The sequence below is a fragment of the Gavialis gangeticus genome, unplaced genomic scaffold, assembly GCF_001723915.1.
Source record: "Gavialis gangeticus isolate Ggan-Ray unplaced genomic scaffold, GavGan_comp1, whole genome shotgun sequence".
Classification (NCBI taxonomy): domain Eukaryota; kingdom Metazoa; phylum Chordata; order Crocodylia; family Gavialidae; genus Gavialis; species Gavialis gangeticus.
In genome coordinates, this window is record NW_017728992.1 from 117,126,658 (window position 1) to 117,133,598 (window position 6,941).

The following is a 6,941-nucleotide window of genomic DNA, read 5'->3' on the forward strand; positions in this document are numbered from 1 at the left end:
AGACTTAAGGGAATTATTGGAGTGTTCATAAACTTTGTGGGGAGGACTTCCACCAGTCGTCCCGGGAAAAGTATGACAACACTTGTGGACAGGGCTCCAACGGGCTGGATGCTGTGATGAACCCTTTACCATTGTTCACATGTTGCCCATACCCCCGACTCGGTATCTTGCCTCAGCATTCCCTAACCTGGCAACCGAGTTTTAGCCAATTAAGTTTAAATAGGCCTCCCATAGTGGGACCGGGGAATGTACGGTCTGAGATGCCTGTTAAACTTACTTCTGCTTAGAGGTGTGTGTGTGGGGCGGGGTGGGGGAGAAAGTCCTTTGTAAATCCAGATTAGAACTGGTCTGATAAATGCTGAGCTGGGTGTGTGAATTGATTAGCATTTGGAGCACAGATTCCCCATCATGCAGTGCTCCCCCGCTTCTCATGTAAATGAATGGTCATCTGGTCCCATCTCAGATGCAAGTGAGACCTAGGGCAGTTGTTTCACTTTTGTCACCCTTATCTGGAGGGTTTTAGGTGTGTCTCTCACTGCATTTTAATCAGTTTCTGTTTAGGTGGGGGGGGATACTTTGTGAGTCAGACAGTCTGCATCCTCTGTCAGGGTTCCCCAAGAACATGGAGCTGACAGGTAACAACACCCCATGATAGAACTATCACCATTCCTGGATCTTACATTACATTTCTGGAGGTGCAGGTGTATCTCATCCAGTGCACCAAATGCCCTGATGGAAAATATGTAGGAGAAACCAAACAACAATTGTGTACCAGAATGAATGCACACTGAAAATCTATCAAAGACAAAAATATCCAATTACTTGTGGGTGCACATTTCTCACAAGCCTTTCACTCCCTCTCCAATCTCTGAGTTCTAATCCTCAAAGGGAATTTGCAAAACACCTTTCATAACTTACAAACTTCACTTCATAAATCAACTGGATACAAAAAATCATGTACTTAATCTAGATATTGGATTTATGACATTACAACCTGCCTGACATCTGATACCCCAGGTAACCTGCCTCCAGCTGACCACTTTCATTCCTTCATATATTTCTCTTCCTTTCCCCGCCTCCCCTCCTATCTCTACCTATTATCTTCCCTAAGTTCCACTCATTTGCATTTCCACAGGCATCCCTATTGTAAATTTACTTCTTTTCTACCTTGGAGAACACATATTAGCAGCAGAGTCTCCCTATGCCTGACAAAAGGTGTTTGTGCCTGAAAGCTTGCAAATAACTTTTTTCCAATGTTTTGGGTGGTCTAATAAAAGATATCACATCTACCCAAAGAACCTTGCCTGCCTATGTCCTTAGACCAGTTTGGCTACAACTAACAACCCTGCAAATTAGAACAGTTCACTTTTTCCATTCTGATACTTACATAAATTTAAATATCAGTATAAAAAATTTCAAAAGCTAAAATGCCATCATTTCAAGTAGAGCAAAATATTTTGTTTAACCTGAAGTGATCTATTTCTTATCAGCCAGCAAACCAGAAATATCACTTATTTGCAAAGAGAACACAAATGCTGGTAATCATAAGTATCAGCTTGTAATACACATTTGAAAATGTCACTAGCTTTCCCTCAGAATTACAAATGATAACATTATTAAGGCAGAGGCAATAAAAGATACCCAGCTTCAAGTAACTTAATTATTCTAGATTAGAGCATATTAGAGAGTTGGATTACCATTTCATTTGGTGACAATAAGCAAATGTTCTTGGGCCAAATTCTGACTATTGGATTTGCACTGGCTTAACAGAGCAGAATTTCTGTGATGTTGCCTTCTTCATTGTTTTACATTAAAATTAAGTTTTGCTTTCCCAGTGATCAAGAAGACAGAATAGAAAGACATCAGTAACTATTCAAATGCACTAATAGAAGAGTCACTTCCTAATTTGTTAAAGTTATTCTGGCTGAGATTCTGTGCCTCATAGTCATAGTGAGTAATACCTTAGAGTCTGTAAGTAATCTCCATTGTCATCTGTTAGGCTGTTTGGATTTCATTTTCCGGTTATAAAAAGATGCTTTACAAAAATCTCAAAACAGTTACTTAACTGTTGTAGAGGTTCTTGAAAGATTTATAGTTTTACTAAAACTACTATACCACAGATGGACAGGATTGATTTTCAGTGTCTAAGAAGTGTCAAAATCATTTGGTTGTCAGTAGGGGGGCAAATGCTACTCTGCCCTCTATTGATAGGAAACCCAACTCCTTTATGTCCTCTAGTTTTCTTTTCAAGAGAAAAGTAGAGGACATAAAGGCATCTGGTTTCGTATCAACAGAGAACAGAGGACAACTGGACTGTCCTCTGTAATGGCCACCCTAAGTAAGAATCTTTTGTCACCTTTGCTTTTAACCTTGCAGAACAGAATAGACCAGAGAAGTCCTACTTGGACACTTGGCTTTTTGGTTCTTTCTCCATTAAATTGCACCTTCCTTCATTAAAGTTGATCCAAAACGCTATCACCATGATTGATGATAGAACTTGCACCTAGTTCTAGGGTGTATACTTCCACAAAGCTGCTCCTTATTTACAGGAGTGGAAATAAGGGAAGAGGCAAGGCTCAGAGCTAAATTCTTAACCTGTATGTTTTGGCATTGGTACTTTGAAGGAAAATCTGCAAAGATCTGTGTAAAGTTGTTTATACACCTTTAAAAATATATTTCTGTTGACAGCAGCTGATTCATTGAGATCTTAAAATCCCTAATTGCAAATATAGATACACTACATTAATAAGACTCTTGGATTTTCTTATTCCAGTAGGTATCAGGAACTCAACTCATGATTATTAACAAGCCACACTCCTGTGGTCTAGGTCAGAGCTGCCTAACTTCTGGGTGGAGGAGGGATAGGTCTCAGATCCCAGGCCACGTGCAGCAAGGGTGGCCCTCCTGGGGTTCCCACCTGCCACACAGGCTGCTTACTATCACCCCACCTCAACATGTACAGCTTGGCTTTCTCTTCCCAGCTGAACATAGTGTACAGCAGAGACCCTGCACTGACCACACCAAGCCCCACTCCTCCACCACCACACCATGAGTGGGGCAGGAAGCAGAAATCAGGAGAGAGAGGAGGATCCCAGAGCCCCTGGCCACCACAGAAGCAAAGCAGTACAATGAGCAGTGGCCATGTGGGAACCCAAGAGTCACATGTTAACCCTTTGCAGGCTGCATGTGGGCCATGGCCACTAGTTGGACAGCCCTGGTCTAGGAAATGTTATCAATGAGAAAAATGTAAAACAGGAAGATTGAATGACTAACCTAGAGTCAAAACAGAAAACCAGACCCTAAAAACCAACAGTGGTCCCACTGAGCATTCAAGTCAGCAGAGCACCATACAAGCACTCTATTGGCCCATGCACTGTCATGTAAAAAGTAAGAGTCCAAGTCACCAAAAAAAATGAGTCAACAGGCTTCAATACCAGAGACAGGATCAGAGCACTTACCCTAATATAGACTGTTTTACCTTTGGATGGCAGTTTAAGATCCAAGAACCAGACAGCCTTGTAAAACCTCTGGATCAGAAGTTTCTCTGAGTCAGAGGGCCTCTTCAGAAAAGCCTGTTGCACATAAGCTATGGGTGTTTTTTCTGTTCTGTGATATTAACAAAAATAGCTCCTTCTTCAGTAATGCCATTCTTTTAGCTCCTGACTGATGTCATCCCACTTGAATTTAAAAAAAAAATTACCTACCTATATGATTTAAAGAAACATTTCCTCCACTGCACTCAGGAAAGGAGAAGAGTGTAAGTCTCACAAGTACCAGTCATTCATACAGCAATAACAATCACCTAAGCTTGAGAGAAGCTATAAACTCACTAGGGGGGACCAGAAGGGTTTGGGAGAGACCTTGTTTCCCCTAGTGCCCCCTGCCATGACAAGGAATAACGGCCACAAGTTGTTGGAGAGGAGGTTTAGATTAGCCATCCTTAAGAACTAGTTCACAGTTAGGGTGGCTAGGATCTGGAACCAACTTCCAAGGGAAGTGGTGCTGGCTCCTACCCTGGGGGTCTTTAAGAAGAGGCTGGATGCCTACCTGGCTGGGATCATTTAAGCCCATTTTTTTTTCTCCTGCCCAGGCAGGGGGTCAGACTTGAAGATCTATAAGGTCCCTTCTGACCCTACTTCTATGATTCTATGAATCCATAACTTCATATATTATTAAATTTGAGAGATTCCATAACTTCAATTGTCACAGCACCTGGAAGTCTCTTGTGTCATTCCCTTTTTCTAGTGTTACACTCACAGCAAAAGGAAGACATCATACCATCTGATTTATTATATTATAGTGCTTGCCTGGGACTATCACAGCATCTAGATCACCACAATTATAACCAGCACAGATGACTGCTGGATGGATCATTGCCTGATGAGGTCCATCATATCCATTTGTATCACCCCAAAATGACACAAACAAATGAAGCTATCAAGGAAAAGGTTCAATATTGAGTGCTTGAAAGATCCTGTTAAAAGCAATAGTCTCGAGCAGTGTCTCAGTGAGAAACCCTGACTTTCCTGATGATTTTCACCCCACTGGTCACTGGGCTAGCTTCAAGAAAGGCATCCCCAGGAGGCATGGAAAGAATCCCTAGGCTTTTCCACAAACAAACATCAAGACTGGTTTAAGGAGCATGATAGAGAAATTCAAACCTTTGTTAACAGAAAAAGGAGAGCCTTCAGAGCTTGGCAGGATTAGGTCAGTTCCAAACAGAAGCAAGACAGTTATCATCTAATGAAATCTGAGATCCAAAGAAAGATTCAAAAGTGAAAGAACAAGTGGTAGGTGTTGGCTTAGAAAATGCTTTTTGGAAATTGGCTTGTAAGTATGTGTGTGTGTATATATATATATATATATATAAAACACATGCATTTAAATGGTTCAGGATGGGCAGTAGGGGCTAATTGATTTTTAAAAGCCTGGGTCTTACATGCAGAGTTTCACATAGCCTTTGAAGCAGACAGGCTGTCTAACACAACAAGGCTAATGGATATACACACAGTCTGAGAAACTGGGGTCATGTACCATACTGTTTCATAACACGAGATAAAGGTGTCACCAGCCAGCAAGGCCCTAGAGCAGGGGGGCATAAGTCCCAGTTTTGGAGGAACAGACCAAATGAGGAGAGGGCCCAGAAAGAAAATTATTATGTATACATTTGATGAGCTATGTGGATGTATGACAACCACAGAGAGAGACCAACCTGTGTTAGCCATGGATGAAGAGTCATCAGGAGTAATCAGGAGGGAAGGAGAATACAAAAGCAGAGACTTGAAAGTAACAAAAGATCCCTCCGTCCCATCCTGCCTGGGTCCCTGCCTGTCCTTCTTTCTAACATGACTGACCAGGTAATTTGTTGATACAGAGTGGCCCTTTCTAGAGGGGACAGCTAAGACTTGCAGTAAAGTAGAGCTGTATGGTAATTGTAATTAGGGTTGTAAGTTTTGTGCAGGAGACCATCCCCTTGGATGACCATCCCCTTGGTCAGTAATACAAGGAGACATTTTTTGCCTAGGTCAGGCAGATTAGTGGACACAAGTATGTTCTGTGGTCTGTTTGGGATTAAGTAGAGATGTGTTTGCAATAGGAAGCTGAGAGAAAGCAGAGAAAGCATCTCTGTTGAAGAGACTGTGTGAATGACCAGGGTCCTTGGGACTTTCAGGTCCTTGTGAAGGGTTTCAGTCTTTTTGGATGTTTACAAAAGCAGTGTTGCATGTTAGCGGTGGAGTCTGTAAAGTGGAGGTTACAGGTGCAGGTTATGGCAAGGCAGAATGATATCCAGACAGTGCAACTTTGGAGGGAGATCAGACAGTTGAGAGAGATGTGAGACAGATACTTTATAATCCAGTGTGCCCTGAAGAATAGAGGCAGGAGGGGGCACAGGTAAAGACAAGGCATGTCACTGGACACCTGCTTTTTGTGTTTCAGTGGCAGAGAATTTGTGATTAGAAATGAAGGGGAAACGTTGTTGTTTCCCCCCCACCCCTCTCCAGGAATAGTGTGTAACAGCTCCTTATGAGAAACCACAGGGTACAGCTGTGTCAGTCAGTGCCCAGAAGTTGCTCTGACCCAGAAGAAGCCTTATCAGTGCTTTTTTTCCCCTTCACAGATACCTGCTCTTTGCCTGTTCCTTTGCAAAAGAATGATTTGAGGGTTCTTTTGCAGGCCAGGGGGCTTTCCTGAGAGAGATCGCTCAGGGTCTTTTGGGGGATGCTTTCTCAGTCCTAGAACAGAACTTGCTAGATTGTGTGTGTGTTGTAAGAACTGACTGGCTGTGAGGGAGAGAGAGACAGAGATTATTCTTGGTTTGTAGAAAGCAAGGTCAGCATAGATTGTAAATTGTGCTGCTGTCAGAGAAAGACAGCCCAGTGTGCAGCACAGCTAGAGTTATAAGCAGGGATCCTGATTTTCTCTGATTCAAAATAGCAAATTGTCTGATTAAAAACCCCAAATCCATCATAAAAATTAAAGGGCCCCCACAGCCTTCCTTCCCCCCCCATGCTACTGGTAACTCTCACTCTACCCCACAGCCTCCTCAGCCCTCCTGATACCCCTCACTCCCCCACAACAGCCCCCCAGACCCACACACACTCAGGCACAGACATGTAGACACAGATGCACACATAGACACTGACACCCACCCCAGCAGGTAAGTGTATGGGGGGAAAGGGATGGGGCAGGGTGGGGGAAAGAGAAGGTGCTGTGGAGGGAAGATCAAGAATGGGGGAGCATGCCCCTGTGCCCACTCCCAGGAACAGGGCCAGGGGGTGAGAGCAGGGGTGCCCCTCTGCAGGCCACACATACGCCAGCTGGCCTGATGTGGGGGTTCACACACAGCAGCCACCACTATAACTCTGCCACTGCACCCCATGCTGCTATCCTGTGGTCAGCTGCACGACTTTGTGAGCAAGCGGTGCAAGGCGTGGCAGTGG